This window comes from Cervus elaphus, chromosome 7, assembly GCF_910594005.1.
Source record: "Cervus elaphus chromosome 7, mCerEla1.1, whole genome shotgun sequence".
Taxonomy (NCBI): Eukaryota; Metazoa; Chordata; class Mammalia; order Artiodactyla; family Cervidae; genus Cervus; species Cervus elaphus.
This window is the reverse complement of record NC_057821.1, coordinates 40,644,716-40,669,512: the sequence shown is the minus strand read 5'-3', so window position 1 is coordinate 40,669,512 and position 24,797 is coordinate 40,644,716. Positions and strand designations below refer to the sequence as shown.

At 39.6% G+C, this 24,797-nt stretch overlaps 1 long non-coding RNA gene across 1 annotated transcript in view; it reads right to left on the bottom strand.

The window, feature by feature from the left end:
* Positions 1–476: 476 nt before the first annotated feature.
* The window catches only part of LOC122697842, a 65,882-nt gene continuing 41,561 nt past the window's right edge, over positions 477–24,797 (bottom strand). Inside the window, exons 3-4 of the long non-coding RNA XR_006342181.1 lie at positions 1,694–1,805; positions 477–988 (exon numbers count right to left, since the gene is read on the bottom strand). This is a non-coding gene — a long non-coding RNA (uncharacterized LOC122697842). The remainder of the gene's footprint in view (positions 989–1,693; positions 1,806–24,797) is intronic.

Genomic DNA, 24,797 nt, shown 5'->3' with positions numbered 1-24,797 from the left:
CCACAGGGTCCCAGAGAGTCAAACACGACTAAGCACGCATAAAGCATTTCCCGTTTTAAAGACAGAAATTCAAGACAAAATACAAATGGCGCACGCACACACACACACACACGCTAGCATCCAAACACACACACACACACGCTAGCATCCAAACACACACACACACACACACACACACGCTAGCATCCAAACACACACACACACATACACACACACACGCTAGCATCCAAAGAAACAAACGAACCCGTTCACTGACTCACAAATCAGGTAGAAGTCCAACAACTCCTCTTTCCAACAAGGCACCCCAGTCAGATACAAAACAAATCGGCTTATTCCAGAGAAAAGGCCCCCAACGAAGAGAAAACGCAACTATGTCCTCTCTCCAATAGGGTACCCCCAAAACAAATTAGCTTATTCTGGAGAAAAAGCCCCAAATAGACAGGAAAAAAATTTTCTGGCTGTACATACCAGCGCAACTTGTCCGTCTGTATGCACTCTCGGAGCCTGGTCACCTCCCGAATGTCCATTCCTTGCTCCAACTGCCAAGCACTGCCAGCTGGTGCCGCTTTGGGGAACTCTGAAGGGAAGACCCGCAAGACAAGCGATGGGCAGCTGCTAGGGCCTCACCTGAAAACTCCCCAAACGGGGCTGCGGGCCACGGGCAGCAAGGCTCCTGGCTGGCTGCGTGGAAATTCATTACCGAGTGTACGCTCGCCTCGTACTGCTCGCTGCAAGACAGGCCAATAAATCGAGAGACGAGTTGTCTGCGCAAGGAATAGAGACTTTATTCAGAAGGCCAGCAGACTGAGAAGATGGTGAACTTGCATCCCAAAGAACCAACTTGTCTGAGTTAGAATTCAGGCTTCTTTTACACTAGAGGGGAGGGAGTCAAGTTAAATATTTCCTCCTTCTGGTCAACCTCAGGAGGGGATGTGTTAATTTCTTCCTCCCTGCAGTCATTCACAAGGGGGCCTGGTCAGGATGTTTCCTGTAGGCAAAACAAAGGCTTTTCAGCTTTATGTTCATTACTTGGGAGGCAGGGTTCCCAGAGATGGGCTGTTATGTATGGTTTAAGGTTATAGGCAACATCCGTTCAGTGATTAACTTACAACAGACTATAGAGGGTCTTCCCTGTTACTGAAGCCATAAGGGCTGAAGATGGTTCACATGTCTGAGTTTCAGATTCAGCTCCTGCCTTTTCCCTCACTCTAAACCCACAGAAATATTCTATTTGGGATTATATGCCATGTGCCCATACTTACAGTGGCAGAGTCAGCTCTTTGCTTACAGAAAAATGTGTCCTTCTTTCCTGGTGTACAGCCGTCACTGGGCAGTAGCACCTTCAGGGTTAGGAGCAACCATATGGCTGAGCTCTTTGTAATGAAATGTGAACTAAAACCTCTCATGGAACACTCTTCATGCTTTTCCAGTTGGCTGCTGGTCTCCAAGGACTCAGCTACTGGATGGAGGAGCCATAATATGGAAGGAGCCTGGGCCCCTGAATCGCCAGCAGAGGAAATCTGTCCACCCATCAGAAAACCTTCACTGGACTGTTAAATGAGTAGTAACTAACTCCTCTTGTGTTAAACCACTGACAGCTTTGTGATTTACGGATGGCTACTAGTACTTGAAATAATTTTAAGTCAACAAAGGATAGCACTGGAGAATTATTAGAATTTTCCTGCATCTTTACCTAAGACTGAGCAAACATCCACTTCTGCTGAACTCTATAAACTGAAGGTGTAGCAAATGATTGTGCATAGGTTGTGCAGTCTTCTGATGGTTAACTGTTCTGATACTTTTGCCTGGGGAAACACACAACAATGAAGAAAGAGGTTGCTTCCATTTTCTTCCTTAAATAAATAAATAAATAAATAAATAAATAATTTAAATATAATGTACTTAAATATATATATATAATTTATAAATATATATTATATAGAAATATATATATATATGCACATATATACATTATATCAAGAGTAGCCCTGCATTGTAAGGGATAATGAAAGTTTGAAAGTTTGCTCAGGGACTTAAAATTCTTAGGTTCATCACTGAGTCACCAATTTGCTGTGATATAATAAATAATAGAATGGGGGGGGCAGATTTTTCTCTGTGGTACATAAACTGGTAACTCTCCTGTGACTTAGTTTGAAGTTTGGAGAATAGAGGGGATATATTGTGAATCATATTCTCAATAGGTCATAATTTGAAAACTGCAAAATTTCTTATATTGGTAAAAAGCAGCTTGCCAGACATAGGAAAGAGAGAACAGCTTACCTCAGAATTTCCGGGTAATTTCATAGGCTGCTAATCAGTTTCAGAAGAGCGCAACACACAGCTAATAGGTAGGAAATACCCTGGCAAGGCAGGCTCACCTGGTGATTCAAGCGGTAAAGAACCCACTGAGATTTAATCCTTGGGTCTGGAAGATCCCCTGGAGAAGGAAATGGCCAACTCACCCCAGTATTTTTGCCTGGGAAATCTCATGGACAGAGGATCTGGTGGGCTAGAGTCCATGGGATCACAAAAGAGCTGGACACGACTGAGCAACTAAACCACGACAAGAAGCCTGGGAAGAGCTGAGAGGCAGAACCTTTCATAGGAAGGAGACAGGAATCCATGGCATTACCCTGTGCCCCTCAAGCTTCATAGCTCTCAACTTACAAGTGAGTTACATTTCAAGGCTCACTGTCACTTATTCATTCTTTCATTCACTTAATAAATGCTTATAGTGCCTTCTGTACCAAAGATTATAGCTTTGGAGATAAAATGATAAATAATATAAAGGCCTTGTTATGAGAACAAGTATACTACTCTGGATATTTAAATAAATAATTGTGATACAAGAAAAATCTCATGACAAAGTATCAAAGCTAGTTGTTAGGGCAAAGAACATGTCGTCTTCAATAAGTAATGTATTTTAAATGGCTGGAATATAAAACCAAAAGACCAAAGCCTCTTTGATCTGTAATGTACCTAAGACACAGTAAAAAAAGAAAAGGATTATTTCAGTTACTTGTAACTGGCATCTTACCACCTTATTTTAATGAAGGATTAAGACAGAGTAGGCAACCCTGAGTAATCTGTTATCATTCTATATTTAAATGGAATAAAATCTTTACACATCAGATGCTTCTCTAGCTCTGCCATATTGGAGATTTCCACTGTATTAGATGACCTATCTGAATTCTTCTTTCCTAGGTGACACAAAGTCTTCAGTAGAGTGAGGGAAATAGTCATTGCCAAACAAACGTAGATCAGTGGGTGAGAGGGTCTGGAGGCCAGCAGCTTTGGAGAGGGGTCTTTAGGGACCACTGGGCTCAGGGGCTCTGAGCTCCTGTGTCCTCCCAGCCAGAATAGTGAATGGGAAGATGTGCCACTGAGGCTACTGTCTCTGTCAGGCTCCTGGCAGGAAACAGATGCCTACTCAACCAGGATTTGGGGAAAGTTTATTGAAGGGATTATTTACAGAGGTAGGAGGTGTGTGTATGTGTGTGTTCAATCACTCAATCATGCCCAACTCTTTGTGACCCCATGACTTATAGCCCACCAGGCTCCTCTATCCCTAGGATTTCCCAGGCAAGAATACTGGAGAGGGTTGCCATTTCATTCTCCAAGAAATCTTTCCTGACCCAGGGATTGAACTCACGTCTCCTGCATTAGCAAGCAGATTCTTTACCACTGTGCCACCTGAGAAGGCCTTGAAGAGGTGTGGGCAGTGTTAAAGGTACCAACAAGCAATGTTGAAGTACGCAGGGTCTGACAACACTAAGAAGCTGTTACCATCTCTAGATCTGAAGGGGTGTGATAGTCAGGAGAAAAAAAAAATTAGCCAGAGAAACAAAACCAAAAGGGTATGTTGTGTATGCATGAATTATAAGGAATTGGCTCATGCAATGATGATGGTTAAGAAGCTTCATGATCTGCAGTCAGCAAGCTGGAATCCAGGAGAGCTGATAGAGAGCCAAGGGTGTAAGTTCCAGCCTTAGTGTGAGTCCAAGGACAGTCAGAAAGAAATCATTTTCTTTTTTTTTATTTCCTTTTTAAAAAAGTGTTTATTTCTAGTTTTTGACCGAATGGCATGCGGGATCTTAGTTCCCTGACCAGGGATCAAACCTTCATCCCCTGCATTGGAAGCACAGAGTCTTAACCACTGGACCACCAGGGAAGTCCCAAGATTTATTTTTCAAACGTGCACCACTTTTTAAAGTCTTTATTGAATTTGTTACAATATTGTTCTTGTTTTGTGTTTTGGATTTTTGGTCGAGAGGCATATAAGGTCTTAGCTCCCTGTGTGTGTGTGTGTGTGTGCTCAGTCGTGTCGACTCTTTGCGAACTCATGGACTGCAGCCCGCCAGGCTCCGCTATCCATGTAATCCTCCAGGCAAGGATACTGGAGTGGGTTGCCATTTCCTATTCCAGGGGATCCTCCCGATGTAGGGATCAAACCCACGTCTGTTGCGTTTCCTGCAATGGCAGGTGGACTCTTCACCACTGAGCCATCTGGGAAGCCCGTGACCAAGGATCAAACCCACACCCTCTGCTTTGGAAGGCAAAGTCTTAACCCCTGGACTGCCAGGCAAGTCCCACATCTCTGCATCTTTATCTATCCAATCCCTCACTTGGTTTTCTCTCCTACCAACTGCTTTAAGGTCTTTTGCTCAGTAGTGCGTGTGTGTGTGTGTGTGTGTGTGTGTGTGTGTGTGTGTGCACGCACATGCACGCTGAGTTGTGCCTGACTCTTTGTGACCCCATGAATTGTAGCCTGCCAGGCTCCTCTCTCTGTGGGATTTCCCAGGCAAGAAGACTGGAGTAGGTTGCCATTTCCTACTCCCAGTCATTTTCTTTTACTCAGACTTTTATTCTGGCTGTCACTAGACTGGATGAGGCCACAGTGGGCAGGGCAATCTGTTTTACTCAACCGACTGATTAAATGTTAGTCTTCTCCAGAAACATCCTCACAGGCACACTCAGAAATAAGACTTAACCACTTATTTGGGCACCCCATCAACCCCATCCAGTTGACACATGAAATTAACCATGACAGAGGCAAAGGATGAATACTGTTCCCAGAGCCTTGCGTGAGCTGGAGTCATGAGTCTTGAGACAGGATCTGTGGTTGAGAGAGGTGCAGCTGCTGTTAGAACAGCTCTCAGACAGGGAAGAAGAGAAGTGAATACACACCCCATTCTTTCTCTCTGCACCCCCATCTTCTGCTAGTGTATTCCACTGTCCCAACCCAACCATAAGCCAGTGGACTATGGAGCCCGGGTGATACAGTCAGTAGTGTGGGGAGAGGTCCACCTCCTAGGACTCAGAGCAGGCAGACAAAAGAGGAGAACAGGAGGAGGGACAAATAGAGACTACCCAGAAGAGAAATTTCAGACACTTTTTGGAAGTACTTAGTAAGGGAAATTATGGGGGAAAAGATTGTCATTTATAACCACGGAGAGCTTAGAGTCATTCTAGATCTCAACATTAAACAATATGATGCAGGGACTTCCCTGGTGGTCCACTGGTTAAGACTCCATGCTCCCAACGCAGGGGGCATGGGTTCCATCCCTGGTCAGAGAACTTGATCCCACATGGTGCAACTATGACCTGGTGCAGTCAAAAATTTTTTAAGTGTCTGTATCAACATTAAAAACTAAAAAACCAATATGAAGCATCAAACCAAAGAGAGACTTATTTTATAACCCTTTCATAAGCTTGGGGTATATAACTGCATACAGATGCATTTATCATAGAAAGCTGTAGTTCTGAGAATGTATATGTGCATACATATCTTCTCTTTGAGGCTATAAGCTTTTGTAGGGAAAAGATTATCTTAGAGTTTCAGTTTTCCTACAAGTGCCTTGAACATGGTAGGTTTCCATAAATATTTGCTGAAGAACTGTTTCAACTTCTTTTCTTTGACTCTAACAGGAACTGATGAAATGCAATATAAAAAAACCAAGAAAGGTCTCCTAAGTGTCATATAGAATCAGCCAAGGAGATTTTTAGCACAGCAGGTAGTGATGATGGAACTAAGTTACTTTGTCTAAGATTTCTTAGAGCTCATTCATCCCACAAATATTTATGGAGCAGCCATGCTGTGCCAGACACTGTGTTAGGCTCTTAAGATACAAAGATCATGTTTCGAAGGAAGAAATCTACTAAGCACACAAACTGCTCCTTTTTTATGGCATGCAACCAGCCAACTGCCACACAGTTAATTGGATCAGCCTTATAGAGGTCTGAATCAGTTAAGTCAATGAAATGGGTGGCTTATCCTTTTATTTTAGGCATATAGAAACAGCCTTCATTCTGCTGGCCTACTGCCTGTTTACTCCCTGACTGAACTTGGGTAACACAGAGTCAGAATCATATAGATCATGACCACACAAGCTTAATAAAGTTACTGCTATATCACTTACTCAAAGCTCTCCCAAGATTCAGGCCCAATGATGAGAGGTCTTTGAACTTGAGAAGTCCAAATAAGAATCGTAGTCACAGGACAGTTAGGCTTTCCTTGTTGTTGTTGTTCAGTCACTAAGTCATGTCCAGCTCTTCGCCACCCCATGGACTGCAGCACACCAGGCTCCCCTGTCCTTCACGTCAAATGCCAGCACCTCTCTTGGGGTACATCTCTTATATCAGCAGACAAAACAATGTCCTCATCCGCTAATTTCAGCTGGCTTTTCCTTCTGGACCCTGAGGTATGAAAATGAAAAGCTGCTGTTTAGAAGCCAAGAATACTCAATGGGGGAAGAGGACAATCTCTTCAATAAATCGTGTTGGGAGAACTGGAAAACCAAATATAGAAGAATAAATTTAGACCTATATCTAACACTACTCACAAAAATTAACTCAAAATGGATTGAAGACTTTGATACTGTAATTTATAATAAGAAATACATATTTAGTCTTTGACCTATTCCTAGCACAGAGTTGGATTTCTTAAGTGATGAAACCATAATAGTGTCTCTTATTCTGTTAATTAGGTGACTTTTGGAAAGTCCAAGGTAGCCTAAGATGGGATCGTTCTTCTGAGGAACCAACCAGATGGTTAGATGGTTGGCAATGGTTAGAACTGAAACTTCAGTCCTAGCTCCTAACCTCTGGGAGGGGTGAGGGGCTAGAGACTGTTTGATTACCAACAACCAACCATGCCTCTATAATGAAGCCTTCTTAAAAATCCCAAATGATGGAGTTTGGAGATCTTCCACATGGAGGTGCTGGGAGTATCAGACACTCTGAGACAGTATGGAAGCTCTGAGCCTTTTCAGGTACACCTTCCCCTGTGCATCTCTTCCATCTGGCTGTTTATGAGTTACATCCTTTTATAATAAACCAGCAATCTGTAACTAAAATGTTTCTCTGAGTTCCGAGAGTGACTCTAGCAAATTAATCAGACCTAACAAGGGTTTTCTTGGAACCTCTTATGTACAGCCAATTGGTCAGAAGCACAGGTGACAAGCTGGACTTGTAACTGGCATCTGAAGTGAGAAACAGACAGTCTAGTAGGACTGAGCCCCTTATCTTGTGAGATCTCATAGCAGCTCCAGGTAGGAAGCATCAGAATTGAATTGAGTTGAATTGGAGGACACCAGGCTGGTATCAGAGAATTGCTTGGTTGAATGGGGGAAAACTACACATATTGGAAAGACTTAAAATGAGAACTAAAACTGTACAACTTCTAAGAGATAACATTGGGCAAAACCCCCTTGACACTGGTCTTAGCAATGATTTTTTAGGATGTGATGCCAAAAGCACAAGAAGCAAAAGCAAAAATTAACAAGTGGGACTATATCAAACTAAAAAACTTCTGCACAGCAAAAGAAACAATCAACAAATGAAATGGCAAACTACAGAATGTGAGAAATTATATATCCAAATTATATAAAGATCCAAATTATATAAAGAACTCATAGGACTCAACAGCAAACAAACAAACAACATGATTTAAACTGGGCAGAGGAACTGAATAGACATTTTTCCACAGAAGACATACAGATGGCTAATAGGTATATGGAAGTACTCAACATCACTAATATTCAGGGAAGTGCAAATCAAAACCACAATATCACTCACACCTATTAGGATGGCCATTATAAAAAATACAACAGATAAGTGTTGGTAAGGATGTAGAGAAACATGTGCTACTGGTGGGAATGTAAACTGGTATACAGTATTAAGTTTCCTCAAAAGATTAAAAATAGAACTACTGTATGATTCAACGATCTGACTTCTGGGCATATAGCCAAAGGAAATAAACATTAGAACGGAGAAGATATCTGCAGTCCCATGTTTATTGCAGCATTATATATAAAATGGAATATTATTTAGCCATAAGAAGGAAGGAAATTCTGCTGTTTGAGACAAGAGTGGACCTTGAGGGCATTACGCAAAGTGAAGTAAGTCAGAGAAAGGCAAATACTGTATAATGTAACCTATACATGGGATTTAAGAGACCAACTTATAGAAGCAGAGAGTAGAATGGTGGTTACAGGCTCTGGGGTTGGGTGGAGGAAATGGGAAGATGTCAGAGAGCACAAACATGCAGTTACAAGATGAATAATTTCTGGAGATCTTATGTACGGCAAGATGACTTTAGTTAATAATACTGTATTATATACTTGAAAGTTGCTAAGAGTGTAGATCTTAAATGTTCTCACCACAAAAGCAAAATGGTAATTACATGACACTGAAGTGTGAGCTATGGTGGTAATCATTTTGCAACATCTAAGTATATTAACCACCCTGTTGTACACCTCAAACTACATAAAGGTATGTGTCAATTACGTCTCAATAAAGCTGGGGGCAGGGGAAAGAAAAGCCACCTTTTACTTGAGTGGGTTTTCTCAGAGCAATGCAGCCCTGTTTTCCAACTTCCTTTTCTAGAACCCTGTCTTGCTTCCATAGTGTTAGGAAAGTGGATTGGAGTCCCCTGCTGTTTGTGTCAAATAGCAATTCTTTTGTGTTGCTCCATTATAAACGCTGCTCAGACATTTTGAGTCAAAACTGTGAAATATCCCTTCTTGCCTTCCCATTATCCATTTTATTACTAGATTTAAGACTGGTGAATAATCCCATATGTGACCTTGGTTAGAGGATTCTTTTTTTAACCAGGACAAAAACCAATTAAGTGATCTCTTCACGTAAGGTTTGCCAGTAGTTGAACATCCTACGTACTTGTTAAAGAGCTCTATTATTTGATCTCAAAATATTCTGTAACAGGATGGAATATATTTTCTCCAGAATTTAACTTTATGCTCATTATATCTATCACGGGCTCTGAGACTTGTATTAGAATGACTGAATTGATGTCAATGAAACTTTTACCTTGAGTAGTGTCAATCAAACTTGAGAATTTGTCAGCTTTCTTATTATGATCATTAGTAATGTCTTTTAATTAATTTGCTGATAATCTCATTAGTTGCACTTCTGGATGAGAAATGAGAAAAATACTGATGGCATTTCTTCCTTCTCTACTTTCAGATTTGTTGACTCAAATTAATGTAGCTTTTATTTCATAGATATTTCTGTATATGTTTATATATTAAAAGCTTTTTAAAAATTTGTTTACAACTCCCAACAGACCATTCCCAAATGCAGTAAACTTAATATAATAAATATTCAACAAATGTTTGTGGAATTGAATTGATATACTTTTTTGAAAATGATAACATGTAATAATAGGAATAAAATATTCAGTAGAAGACTTGAAGGTAAGTTTGAGAATTTCACTCAGAAAATATGAAAATAAGACATATATATATGGAAAATATAAGAGAAGAAAATTAGAGACCCAATTATCAATAGATTAACACAGTTCTATTGAGAGACAAGAATACAAGAGTGAAAGGGATATCATCAAGTAAAATATTTTAAGAACAGAAAAATATGTATTCACAGATTTAATGGGGCTCATTGAGGGCTAAAGGGCTTCCCTGGTGGCTCAGCCATAAAGAATCCACCTTCAGTACAGGAGACATAGGTTTAATCCCTGGGTCAGGAAGATCCTCTGGAGAAGGAAATGGCAACTCACTCCAGTATTCTTGCCTGGGAAATCCCATGGACAGAGGAGCCTGGCTGGCTATAGTCCGTGGGGTTGCAAAAGGGTCAGACACGACTTAGCAACTAAAGAACACCACCAACAATAACACGTCAGTTCACATAATTGTGACATTTCAGAACCTGGGATAAGGAGTAAGTGTACAGGCTGCTACAGGAAAAAGAAGATCAAAGACCAGTGATTAAAAATCACTTGTATCTGGTTTTTAGAACAGCAAAATAGATAGCTCTAAAACAACAAAGTGATATTTGAGGAAAATGAATCCAACCTAAAATTCTGTGAAATAAAACTACTATTAATCAAGTATCAGAAGAAAATAAAAACATTTGGGGGCATTCAAGCTTTCAAAAATCTGCTTTCCACATATCCTGTCTCATGAAGTAACAGGAGGATGTGTTCCACTCAAGCAAGAGAGGAAACCAATAAAGAGGAAGACAGTAGATCATGGCAACAAGAGATCAGCACAGGATCACAGGGATTAATGTCGTTGAGACAGACATGTAGACCAATGTAATAGAGAGTCTGGAAATAAATTCACATATAACTGACCTTTGACAAAAATGCCAAGAATAGAATGTGGGAAAAGAGAGTCTCTTCAACAAATGGTGTTGGGGAAACTAAATCCATATGCAAAAGAATGAAACTGGACCCTTATCTTACACCATAGATAACAATCAACTAAAAATGGATTAAAGACTTAAATATAAGACTGAAAACTCCCAGAAGAGAACTGAGAGAAAGCTTTTTTGACATTGGTCTTGGCAACTATTTCCTAGATATAACATAAAAAGCACAGACAATAACAACAACAAAATAGCCAAGTTGGACTACATCGAACTAAATCGAACTAAAAAGGATCCACACAGCAAAGAAAGCCGTCAACCTATGAAATGATTCTTCCATTTCTATAACTCCTATATCTGAAGAGAGGTTAATATCATTAGCATACTTTTACTTCAGTTTAATGTTAATGCTAATATTTGTGATATATTAGGTTAAGTGAAATAAATTATTAAAGACGATTTTACCTGTTACTTTGGCTTTTTGTTATGTGCGGCTATTGAAAAGTTTAAAATTACATGTTGTGGCTTGCATTATATTTTTATTGACTTTGTTCTTTCAGTACAGGACTGTATTTTATCCTTTTTAATCTACATTTAGCCTAGCATAATTTGGGGATAAAAATTATTTGTTTAATGAAGTAATGAGCAAGACAATGATTATTAGGATGGAAAGAAAGTGAAAGTGAAGTCGCTCAGCTGTGTCCGACTCTTGGACACATGACTCCCCATGGACTGTAGCCTGCTAGGCTCCTCCATCCATGGGATTCTCCAGGCAAGAATATTGGAGTGGGTTGCCCTTTCCTTCTCCAGGGGATCTTCCAGACACAGGGATCGAACCCTGGTCTCCTGAACTGCAGGCACTCTTTACCGTCCGAGCCACCAGGGGCTCCTTGAGGATTGCTGTTAGTCAAAATTCGATCTCACTACATTTAATATAAAAATCTCATAATAACAGTGGTCTGAATAATTCAGAACTTTATTTCCCATGATAAAAGTAGTTTCAGAGATAGGTGAGTGAGTGCTGTATGATGACTCCATCAATTTGTGAGAGGCATAGTCCCCTCTAGCTTTCTGCACCCTCATCTTTGTTCTCAAATATGCTCATCAGATACAGAATTGCAGATGATGCCAAAATAAACTACAAGTAAATATGTGTTTACCTCCATTATAATCCATTTCGCAGAGGGAGAACTTCTGTGTGAGGCTCACAGAGCGTCCAGATACATTATTTTCGAAATGTTTACACGTAAGAGGGAAATGTTTTAACTTAGGTACCTAAAGGAATGTGTAGTTAGCATGCCTTAAAGACTCTCCTTCAAATATCAGATGTTTCAAGTGAGCTTTTGCCAAGGGCTGGATCAGAGGCAGGACTGAAATCTCCTAGGAGTGCCTGAAGAGCCTATGTTTTGTGTTGTTGATTAAAGAGAGAGCCATATGCTTTAGATAACAGGTGTGCAGGTGGCAAAGCCAACATTCTGTTGTGTAAATTTAGCATCCTGACTTGTACGCTAGCCCAGATTGGGGGGGGGGGGTGCTACCCTATTGGTGTACGCACTTGATAACAGGGTAACTGTGCAAAGCCAGACTTTACTCAAAAAAAAACTTTGAATCAGTGCATGCACTTGAACAAGAACTTGGTTCAAAACCCTTGCCCAAAGAACGGATTAGAGTTTGGGACTGGGAAAGGGCAGATGGAACGATCTGGCAGTTCCAATGATAAAATAACTTAATCATAGTCTGGGTAGAAGAATGAATTTTAGAAGGGGAAGCCTAAAGAGTTCACTGCAAAATATATTCCGAGATTCTGAATAAGTCAACCTGAGGCTAAGGGTGTTGTCTATTTGAATGGTGGAGACTGTCTAATAAATTCAGTGATTATAATTTTTGTTTAGGATATGTGTGGTAGCCTGATAGCCAGTTTTACTCACACTATAATTTGAGTGTGTTGTATAAATTAAACACTTTTTGTTTCTTTTTGGTTTTTCCTCCAAGGTTCCTTCCATTGTATCATCCTACCATAAAGCTTCTGGGCTAGCTGAAAAGCATGGAAGTGGTATCTTCTCTACAATTAGAAGAAATCTATGAACTGGGTCCTTTAAGCTTGGCCAATGCCACACTAAAGGGAAAGATGAAGAATCTGGAAACTCTAAGATAGTAGTGTGGATTCCTTGGTTTATATCTGGCTGCATAATCCCTCTGAATGACAAAAGTTGAATATTATTGTAGCATTTCTCTTTGTATTCTATTTGTAATATTTCTCCCTTTTTTTTTTTTTTTAAGGTAGATGGATTCCTATGGAGGCTAAATGAAGGTCATCTATTTGTTGAGGCAAGTGAGGAGATTGCATTGAACTTTTTAAAAAATGTGACCACCCTTTCAGCTAATCTCTACCTACTTGATTCTGGCAGTTTATTGTTGGCACAAGCCTGGCGGTCTAGTAGATCCTAAGTCTTCTGAGAGCAGAGATCATGCTTGCTGTTTCCCCACTGTACACCAGGCTCCTAGGAAACTACTTTAAGGACTCAGCAAGCAACCAGTAAATATTTTTTGAATGAACAAATAAACCATGAAAAATCTGGAATCTATACTCAAATGGAACAGATTAACCCAGAGATGACTCATGTTCATCTAAATCCAAGAAAATTTGTCTTTTGTAATCTTAAGAAGAAAGCTGATGTAGACCACTGAAGAGATGAATAGTAAACCAATGAGTCTCTAATTTGGGGCAGATGTGGAACATTCTAGGTTAAATGTGGGGATTTCACTTTGAAAATACCCCAAATGAACTATATCTAAGGAGAAAATTAGGGCAAATAATTTGGTAAAAATTGGAGGTCACCAATAAAATAGTATAGGACTTACTACACACACACACACACACACACACACAATCTGAATACAGTGAATTGCATCAATGTCAATGTCTGGTTGTGAATATTATACTTTAGTTTCGCTAAATGTTACCATTAGGGGAAACTGGGTCAAGTGTACAACAAATCTCTATCACTTCTTATACTGCATGCAAACCTACAATTACCTCAATAAAATTCCAATAAAAGAAAAAACAGAGGGTGAGACAGATCAATGTGACAGTACTCATGAAAACTGTCAAAGACTCCAAAAATTGGGGACCACTGAATTAAGACGGAACGAAAGCAATTTTTACTACACTCCTGAGAGCTTTCTCAGCTTTAGATGACGGAACAGATGCTTAAAACAGATATTTTTTCCAGAGTCAAAACTGGGATCTACAAAACATTAAGAGATTGTGGAGATTTCAAGTTGATAGAAAGAATTCGTGAAGTTAAGAAAGACTGATCCTCCTGGTAACCATTTTTGCAGAGATTACATCAAAGGCAGCTACTCTGTCTCCACATACTGTTGGCCCTGATAGTGAAACATAATACTTTGGAGGTCTATAAAATTCAGTTTCGTAAAAGGATGTTTTTCTTTTTAACTTTGCTATTTTTTCCTTTTCCTTATTAAAAGCCTCTATTAAATTAAAATATATGGCTTATCCAAAGAGGACAGTCAAGATGAATTCCAGCTTATCTATAATTTTTTGTTAGATTGATTGAAGTAGATATCTTGAAAGCTTGCTTTAAATCTTTTGATCATCTTGTGATATTATTAGTTTTCTTATCTCATAATCCTACATCTGTAAGTTTTGTGCATTATCAGATTCATTCATTTTTAGTGTTGTTTTGTTGCAATAAGACTGTTGGACATAGCAAGATGAAAAATTCCTTCAATTTGATTACATAACAAAATCAATATTATCATTTGTCCTTGCTATCTTTTAAAGCTGTCAGTATATATATTTGGTTTTCAGACATTTGCAGCAATATTATAGCCATAAGTTAAAATTATTTATTTTTGTTCCATGGATTCATTCATTCATCTTTTTATTCATTCAACATTCAACTAGCACTTTTAATTATTAATAAGCATATGCCACTGTGGTCAGAGTAAATTTAAGAGAGGAACTAATGTTGTTCAACACAACTTAAAATATCCACCTTGAAAACAGAGAAAAACAAAAAAACGAAGATTACTAAAGGGTATGTTCATTATTGATTAAAAATATAAGCAAATTTCATGACAAAGTCACCCAATATGCCATCAGTGAGTCATTATGGCATGCATTTAGTCCTTATTGATTCATGCAGACATCCCTAGGGAAATGACCAATGGGGATAAATCTCCACTTTTCTTATTTTCTGTAGATGAAATTTTAAAGAACCATTGCCAAACCTGTCATTCAATTTTCCAACAAGTGTTCAGTAAGCTAATGTATGCTGAAAACTGTCAGAGTGATTCCACACATTAAAGGACTCTGTGTGCCCATTAGTAGGTAGGATTGATATATGATGATAGACCAAGCTGGTCCCATCAGGAAGCCAGACCAGAATTAGGAGGTGTACAGTCTTGCTATCTGAATAAAATGAATCACATTCACTTGGTATTCCACAAGCTGACCCTCTAATGACAGCAAAAATCAATGTAGCCAGAGCCTTTACCCCCACTAGAATACCTCTGCCTTGAAGCTTGAGAAGAATACAAGGAGGAATTGAAGAGTCAGATAAGGAAGGATTTTCTGGAACACGGGGTGATCTGAAAATGGGCGATATTAGCATCTAAAAGATACCTTTTAAAATCAGAATGTTTGCTTCTACCTTCCCACTTTAAAGGCAAAGATGAGCTGTCACCAGAAGACACTTCCAGGTGTCAGAAAGAAAGGCCATAGTTCTCTTTAAGGACTTGACCTTAAACGGTTCTAGTCTTGTGGACCCGTGGCTGGCGAGGCCTGACTTATCAGGGCCAAGCATATCAGTCAAAGGAAGGATTTGGGTCTATCAGGCCATCTTTGGAGGGAAGGTTTTGCAAAGAAGTCACGCAGATACAGGGCAGGATATTGTTCTAGGACTGCTGAGAAAGAGATTGGCTGAGGGTTAGGGTTAAGCTTCCCGGGGAGAGATGAGCAGAGCAATTTGCCTGAGAGTTTCTACTGACGAAAATGTTATCACACAGGATACTGCCTCATGAGGAGAACCGTGGTTAAAGCCTTGACCCTTTTATTCTGTTCGCTCTCAAAGAGCGTGAAATCTTTTTGCTCAACCTCAGGAAGGCATATAGAGGATCCTGACCTTTCTCACCTGACCTCCTTGACTCAATTTCCTTTCTTGGGAGGTGAGCTAAGCCTTATTTGGATGTGTGCAGAGATGGGTACAGAGTCTCAGTCCCTGAAGGGCTGCAGATTTCTGTTCAGTTTCTTGTTGGGAAAGAAAGTTATGGGTCTTTTATAAAGAGGGCTATATTAGAGGGCCTTGTCTCTCTCTGCCTTAAAGATACTATGGGAGTTGACTGCATTCCTAGCTAGCTTCTTTTTAAAAAATATTTATTTTTATTCATTTGGCTGCACCGGGTCTTAGTTGTGGCATGTGGGATCTAGTTCCCCCACCAGGGATCGAACCCAGGCCCCCTGCATTGGGAGGATGGAATTCTACACACTGGACCACCAGGGAAATCACCACCTAGCTAACTTCTTAATGCTTTTCCCAATGAAAGAAGCGGGTAGAGACACCAGTACATAAGACCTCAGAAGTCTAGATTTTGGGACAAGGGATTCAGTTTACCCAGTTCTTGCTTTAAAGGCTGGCAATTGTTAAAAGGCTTCTAATGGTATCATGAAGTGTTTTTTATTGGTTCTCTGTGTCTGAGGACCTGAGATTAGTTTCCAAATTTAGATATCTGACATGCTTATATTGATGAGCCTTTTCCGAGAGTGAATTCTCAAACACTTCTTTTTCAGTTCTTGACATGGTCTACTGGGAAGCCATCATCATCTACTGGATGATGCTGGAAAAGCAAACATAGAGCATTTTGAGTGTTAGTGTACACTCTTTTCAGGTGAGGACTGACTGTCTTACGTTATACAAGAAATAGTTTCTAAGAGCTTATCTGAGTGACTGTAGAAGCTGAATTCTGTTCTCCATGCAGGATATTTTTGGCAGGTAATTTTTCTTGCCAGGATCTATGATTTTAACTGTGGAGGTTTAGCCTTACCCAGGGGACTATCTCTATGATCTGAAAGATCTTTTAGCTCTGTTATGAGTGACCTGACTCTTTGCAGCTGCTACAATGACCAAGTAAGTCTTATATTCACTAAAACAGCCAAGGGCTAATAACAAGTGGGTCCTACCACCAACGTGAGCAAGTCCTGTTTGATTTAAAGCCAATAAACAAACAGCATTGTAAAGGAGAGGTTTAAGCCATAAACTGACATCTTTTGCTGAGGTTTCTGGTAGAGATCTCCAAGGGACCTGGTGATTCAACTGATGGATCTGATTTAAAACTAGAATGTAATAAACCTGCGGAGCTTCCCAGGTGGCTCAGCGGGTAAAGAATCTGCCTGCAATGGCAGGAGACACAGGTTTGGTCCCCTGGAGGAGGGCAAGGCAACCCACTATAGTATTCCTGCCTGGAGAAGCGCATGGACAGAGGAGCCTGGCAGGCTGCAGTCCATAGGGTCACAAAGAGCTGGACACAACTGAAGTGACTGAGCACGTACACGCATAATGAACCTGCAAGGGAAAGGGAGTTGGTGATGGACAGGAAAGCCTGGCATGCTGCAGTCCACCCAAACTGAACTGAAGGGAAAGGAAAGTTGCAGCCTGGGGTGAGGTTGGGGTGTGAGAGGCTGATTCAGCTACTCTGTCAGGCCAGCTACATTCAAAATCTGGCAAGCCAACAGACGTTTTTTCCCTTCAGATTGAGTGCCATTCCTATCCCATCTATTCTGTAAGACCATGAAGTGTTTTATTTTGACTTGCTTTATAGACTCAAGGTTATAGAGTTTATTGATCTTACCTCTAATAAATCATTTTTAATTTTCATTAAACAAAATGACTAAAATTTGTTATGTTGTGAGTAATAAATGTGTATTTTCCATCTTTACAATAGGTTAAACATGCAGTTAAGAATGAAATCAACTTAAGTTCCATCAGAGGTTTCATGAATTATTTGAATCGAATTATAAGACAAATTCATATATCAAAAAAAAAATCCTCCAAAGCCCATATCTAGTTTTCCCAATTCTTCCTGGGGCTGAAGTGATCTTTTGTATTCTTTCTGACTATAAAAATATTATTGACAATAATAAAGAATGTTATTGTAAAAAATTTTAAATTTTGGGAAAGTATAAAGAAGAAAGTAAAACTCAGTCTGAATCCATTTACAATAACACCAAAAGAATAAAATACTTAGGAGTAAGTTTAACAAAAAAAGTGTAAGACTTATGTACTGAAAACTACAAAGCTTTGTTGAAAGAAATTAAAAGAGATTTAACTGAATGAGAAAACATCTCATGATCATGGATCAGGGGACTTAGTATTATTAAGGTAGTAATAGTCTCCAAATTGATCTACAGGTTCAGTGCACTCTGTATCAGAATCCCAACTGCCTTTCATTGGGCAGAACTGATAAGCTGATCCTAAAATTTATATGGGAATTTAAGGAACCCTTAATAGTCGAAACAATCTTGAGAAAGAATAGCAAAGTTAAAAGATTCTTACTTCCCAATTTCAAGCTCTACTACAAAGCTATATAATAACCAAGACACTGAGATACTGGCATAAAGCTGGACACACAGATCAATGGAATAGAATTGAAAGTACAGGATAATATCTATTTATTTATTGTTTTATTTATTTGTCTGTGTCAGGCAACAGGCATGCAGGATCTTAATTCCCTAACCAGGGATCAAACCCAAACCCTCTGTAGTTGAAGTGAGAGTCCTAACCACTGGACCACCAGGGAATTCCCCAAATTCATACATTTATGAATTTGTTTTTGACAAATTTATGAATTTGTTTTCGACAAGGGTGCCAAGAATCCTTGTTCCATTCGATGTGCATGGAACAGTCTTCTCAACAAACAATGTTTGGACACCTGGATATCAATGGAAAAGAATGAAACAGGACCCTTTCCACAAGTAAAATATAAAATTAACTCAAAACAGATCACTGACCTAAATATAAGTTTTATATAAAACTATAAAACTCATTGAAGAAAACACAGGCATAATATTTGTGACCCAATCAGACAACAGATTCTTAAATATGACACCCAGACCACATGAAACAAAAAGAAATATAATTGGGCTTAATGAAATTTAAAACTTTTGTGCTTTAAAGGACACTGTCAAGAAAATGAGAAGACAACTCACAGAATAGGAGAAACTATTTGCAATCATATATCTGATAAAAGACATATATAGACTATATAAAGAACTCCTACAGCTCAATAAGAAGAAGACAAACACTCCAATTGTAAAATAGGGAAAAGATCGAATAGACATTTATCCTAAGAAGACAAACAAATGGGTAACAAACACACGAAAATAAACCTGAAATCCTTAGTTATCTGGGAAACATGTAATAACCAAAACCACAATAAGAAAACCATTTCACATCCATTAGGATAGTTAAAATCAAAATGACAGACAGTAACAGATGTTGGCAAAGATGTGAAGAAAATGGAATCCTCAGTCACTGTTTCTGGGATTATAAAATGGTGTAGCCACTTTGGAAGACAATTTGGTAGTTCCTTAAACCGTTTAACATAGAGTCATTATATAATTCAGCAATTCTACTTCTGGATAGAGACTCATAGAAATTTAAAACATATGTCCACATAAAACTTGTACATAAATATTCATAGAAGAATTATTTATAATAGCCAGAAAGTACGAATAGCAAAATTGTCTACCAAATAATGAATAGATAAATAAAAATATGATATATCCAGGCAGGGGAATGCTATTCTACAATAAAGAGGATCGAAATACTAAAACATGCTCCAACATAGATGAACCTTGAAAATATTATATTAAATGAAAGAAGCCAATCACAAAAGGCCATGTATTATATGATTCCATGATTCCATTTATATGTAACTTGCAGAATATGCAAATCCATAGAGACAGAAAGTAGATTAATGATTGCCAGAGGCTGGATGTAGGGGACAGTAGGATAAAAACTCCTACTGGGTACAGAGTTTCTTTTGGGGTGATAAAATGTTCTAACAGTAGATATTATTGGTGGTACACAACTTTGTGAATATGCTAAAAACACTGAATTTTTATTTTAAAAGTGTGAATTTTCTAGTATGTGAGTTATATCTCAATAAAGTTCTTATTAAAATTAAGCCAATGAGTTAACCGTCACTTTTAAATAAAGGTAGCACTTGTAAAAAAGACATAACTCAATCTGAGGCCATATTACATATTAATAGAGCTAATGCTATTCCCATATTGGGGTATATGTACATTTTTCACACACACACACACACACACATTATCTCTGCAAGATTTTGATCAAGTAGTGCATTCTGCATTTGCTGTTTTTCAGGTAATGACATAGCCTTTCCCCCAAGGACACCAAAAACTCTTATAAAGCAGCGTTTCTCCAAAAGGTAGGAAGAGGACCACTGGGGATGCTCAGGACAATTTGAGCTGATACTTGAGTGAACGTTTTTTTTTCCGTAGGGAATGTGAGGTCTTAGTTCCTTGACCAGGGATTGAACCCACACCCCCTGCATTGGAAGCATTGAGTCTTAATCACTGGACTGCCAGGGAAGCCCCCGAAAAGTTTTTATTTTAGTTGTCTATTTATGTTATTGTGTACTAAAAAAATATAACTAGCTCATCAAACTGATGTCACACATATAAGTGCTTAGGGTCAGGAGAGGAGGGAATATATCTTTTAAAAACTGAACAAATTTAAAGAAATATACAAAGTATGTAATAGTAGGGCTAAACATAGGGCAAACAGTCTGAAATGGTACTGAAACAATGGTAGTTTAAAAAAACTCTTCCAAAAATATTATTTTTAACCATGTCATAGTTATCTGCATGACTCAGTCTCGCTTGATGGGCCATTGGGCTATCTACAACCAGGGTTTGTTATCCTGGTGAATCTCTCCAGGGCCCAACTGGTGTCCTCCTTGCCACAGCTGGCCTGGGATGGCTCACAAAGGAAGAGGAATTAGCCAGAGAAAACCTCTCTAGCCATCCTCGAAAGCAGACACCCTTGGAAAAGTATTGCTCGTGTTAAGTTCAAAACGTGAATTTACCTGATGGATGCACTGGAGTATATTTTAAAGCTACATATTCTCTTGGTAAAGCAGGATAAATGAGGGGTGGCCAGGAGTCACGATGGGTGAAACCATTTCCCTTCCCCTCAGTTCTCTTGCCCTCCTCCTTGACTCTCTCCAGGACTCATAACCTGATGAGTGCTGAAATGGGGACAGCAAAACTCGGGGCTCTTCCCATAAGAAACCTCTTTCATTGTAGTCACTTCCTTCCACTCCCGCCCGAAGCGAATGGGCTCAGAACAGCAAACCCACTTTGTGAAACCAGCTCTGAGAAGGACAGAAATGCCTGATCTGTGTTTAAAAGGCAACACCATGTATTTAGAAATAACCTGCTTTCAGGAAATTCAGAACAATCTTCTTAAAGTTCTGCTGGAGCTAGCCAATTTCTCTTTTAGGGTCACTTGTTTGTATTAATAGAAATCCATCTGCATAAAGTGACAGTCTACGTTCCTGCTCCCCCGCCTGTCACCAGATGGAGACTTGGTCAAAGTGGGATGCTGTCTTTCACACAGATGCCAGCATATATAAAAAGACAAGTTATTGGTGGAAATTATAATAGATGGAGATTAGGACCATTCTAAAACAGACTTGGATCTCTGCTTTTGACACAGGAAATGTTGTTTACACCATTTCAGTGGGATTGCCAAAAATATACCAGTTCCACGCTAAAGATAATTACTTACACTACTTACTAACAGATAATGCATCCTTCTGAGTAAGTTTGAAAAAAATTTAAAAAGAAACTCTCCCAGTTAACACTTATTTATTTATCCCTTTTTACTCACCTTTCCTTGACTATGGAGATTTTTTTTTAATTAAGAAAAGTAAAAGTAACAGAAGTGAGCAAGTGATGGTGGGCTCCTAGTTCTAGGAGCGTGGTCACTGGAGTACAGCTCTTCCCCTCCCCCATCACTTCCAACATCAGGTCATTGGCTCTGCCAAGCCAAACACCCATGAGCAGCTGCGTGCAAATGATGCCTGAAGCTCTCAGTCCTGGCAGAGAAATGAAGGCAAGTGATACAGAGATTTCACCACCATGGCCTGGACAAGCACCTGTGAATCAAAATCAACCCCACAGGTTGAGGACCAGAAAGCAGCTAATCCTGGCAATAGTGTGGACCCTTCTTTCAACCCCTTTTTATCCCACGGCTAGAAGTCACCCCACTTTTTGTTACCTGCAGGATCCTGCTCTACAAACAGACCGCTGATTTTCAGGTGCCTCCTAGGCACCTACCAATATGCAGCCTCCTTTGTGTTTTCCCAGGTCCTTGCCTGGCCTCTCCTGAAGTTTCCTGGTCTATTTTCCAGACTTCCCTACTCAGCAGGATCACAGCCTATTTGCACAGAGCTTTTGTGACCCATCCAGAACTGAACAGCCCCTTGTTTCCTCTCATCTGAACCTTTTTGGAGGATCCAGAATTGGGTAGAATTAATTACCTTTGACCACAGACACCTGATGTCAACAGCTTAGCCAAACAGAGGGCCAATTTTCTTATATGACTGGAGCTCCAGAAGGACTCCCAGGCTACCTCTGAAAGTGCCTGAGGTCCTCATGAATGACCTGCTTTACCATCCTTATGGTTTGATTTTTATCTTTGTGGTGCAAGGTGACTTTTCTACCCCCAGAACTATTCCAATCAGGTTGAAAGATGAAGGCAAAAGGCATAATAAGTCACTGAATCTGTCCTTTTTATTTTATCAGGAAAAGAAAATTTTTCAGACAGTGTCACCCAAAAGTCTTAGCTTTCAAGCTATTGGCCAATACTGAGTAACTTGGTCACCTCTAACATTAAGAAAACCTGTGGAAGTGATTGTGTTTAATTGGGTACTCTGTGGCCCCAAAAGAAATTCTGGCTCTCTAATAATGAAGAAAAGGAGAATAGATATTGCATACAGTGGTAAATAATCTGCCTGCCAACGCAGGAGACACACGAGATGTGGGTTCAATCCCTGAGTCAGGAAGCTCCCCTGGAGAAGGAAACAGCAACCCACTCCAGTATTCTTGCCTGGGAAATCCCATGCAGAGAGGAGCTCAGTCCACTGGTTGGCAAAGAGTCAGACACAGCTGAGCAACTGGGCACAAGCACAACATTGCAATAGCAACGTCCACCACAAACCAAGTTCAAGGAAAAATCTGGACAATTTGGAAGGATGATGTTCCATGTGCTTGACTTCCTGTGTCACCTCCTCCTGATAGCTCCTACACCCACTTCTGATCAGGATTTTCTTGACATTGCCGGTGACTGGAATATCTCATCCCTCTAGAAATGACTCATGGACCCACTGGCTGCCTCCTTCATCAGTCAACCCCATAGCGCATCAAGTTCTGTGACCTCTATCTTCTTTACTTTTCCAACCAGTCTCATGCAAGCTCATATCCTGTGGCCAGTACTGTATGATTTATGACAATACCAGGTCTCAAACATGGTGGAGAGCAATGAGAACTGGAGGAATTGGGAAGAGTTGACATAGAAATACTAGGGGTTAGGAAATATGAGTAACAAACAAAAGTCTCCATTTATCTCTAATTCTTCATCCCAACCACAGAGGATATTTTTGGGTTTGTCTGTTTCTGATATGTCCTGTCATGAAATTAAAAGACGCTTACTCCTTGGAAGGAAAGTTATGACCAACCTGGATAGCATATTAAAAAGCAGAGACATTACTCTGCCAACAAAGGTCCATCTGGTCAAGGCTATGGTTTTTCCAGTGGTCATGTATGGATGTGAGAGTTGGACTGTGAAGAAAGCTGAGCGCCAAAAAATTGATGCTTTTGAACTATGGTGTTGGAGAAGACTCTTGAGAGACCCTTGGACTGCAAGGAGATCCAACCAGTCCATCCTAAAGGAGATCAGTCCTGGGTGTTCACTGGAAGGACTGATGCTGAAGCGGAAACTCCAGTACTTTGGCCACCTCATGCAAAGAGTTGACTCATTGGAAAAGACCCTGATGCTGGGAGGGATTGGGGGCAGGAGGAGAAGGGGACGACAGAGGATGAGATGGCTGGATGGCATCACCGACTCGATGGGCATGAGTTTGAGTAAACTCTGGGAGTTTGTGATAGACAGGGAGGCCTGGCGTGCTGCGATTCACGGGGTCGCAAAGAGTTGGATACGACTGAGCGACTGAACTGAACTGAACTGACTGATATGTCCTGCCAAAATGTTCTAACCCTTTACAAACATATATAGTTGAAAGAAGTGTAACACAAATGGAGTACAACTAGACATCTGTTCTGTAATGATATTTTTCAAATGAACAATGTATCTTGACTATTTTCTCAGACCAGTACATAGTGATCTACTTGATTCTGCTTGGTGTTATATTATATGGATGTATGGAAATTTCTTAAACTCTTCTCCCTACTGAAGGACGTTTAACTTGTTTCCTGTTGTTTACCTTTACCCACAAGGGTGCAGTGAACAGCTTTCTACAATGGACTTTAATCACCTGTGTGAATACGTGTGTTGGACAATTTCCTGTAAGTATAATGGGAATTCACATTTATTGAAAAGAATGAAATTGGGACTGTCCCAGAAATTTTGGTTGCACAGTCAGGATAATTAAAACTATTTTCTGCTCACAAACAGCCATGTAGATCTAAGTGAGAAGTGATTTCCCATTCACTATCGGCTACAATTGAAAACTCAGAGGAAAATTTCCCTCTCACTTGGTTTCTCCTTAGGGAATATTTAAACAATATTCCTACCCCAGAAAAAATCTGCAAGTTAATAAAAAATTATAAGATTTCTTAGTATTATACTTATGCAAAGTGTGGGGCATGACTGGGTATGGAGATCTGAATAATTCAAAAGAAAAAATAAACCAAAACACTTGGCCTGAAAATAGCCAGAAGGTTGAATCATAAGTGTTGTGGGCTTTCTTTTTGTTATATTGTATTGATGGATGCCAATCATACAAAATAATATATGGAATTTTGGAGGAAAATATTATTTCAACAGTAAAAGAAACTTGTATATAGCCAAATGTATATTTTTAAGATAATATTAAAAGAAACT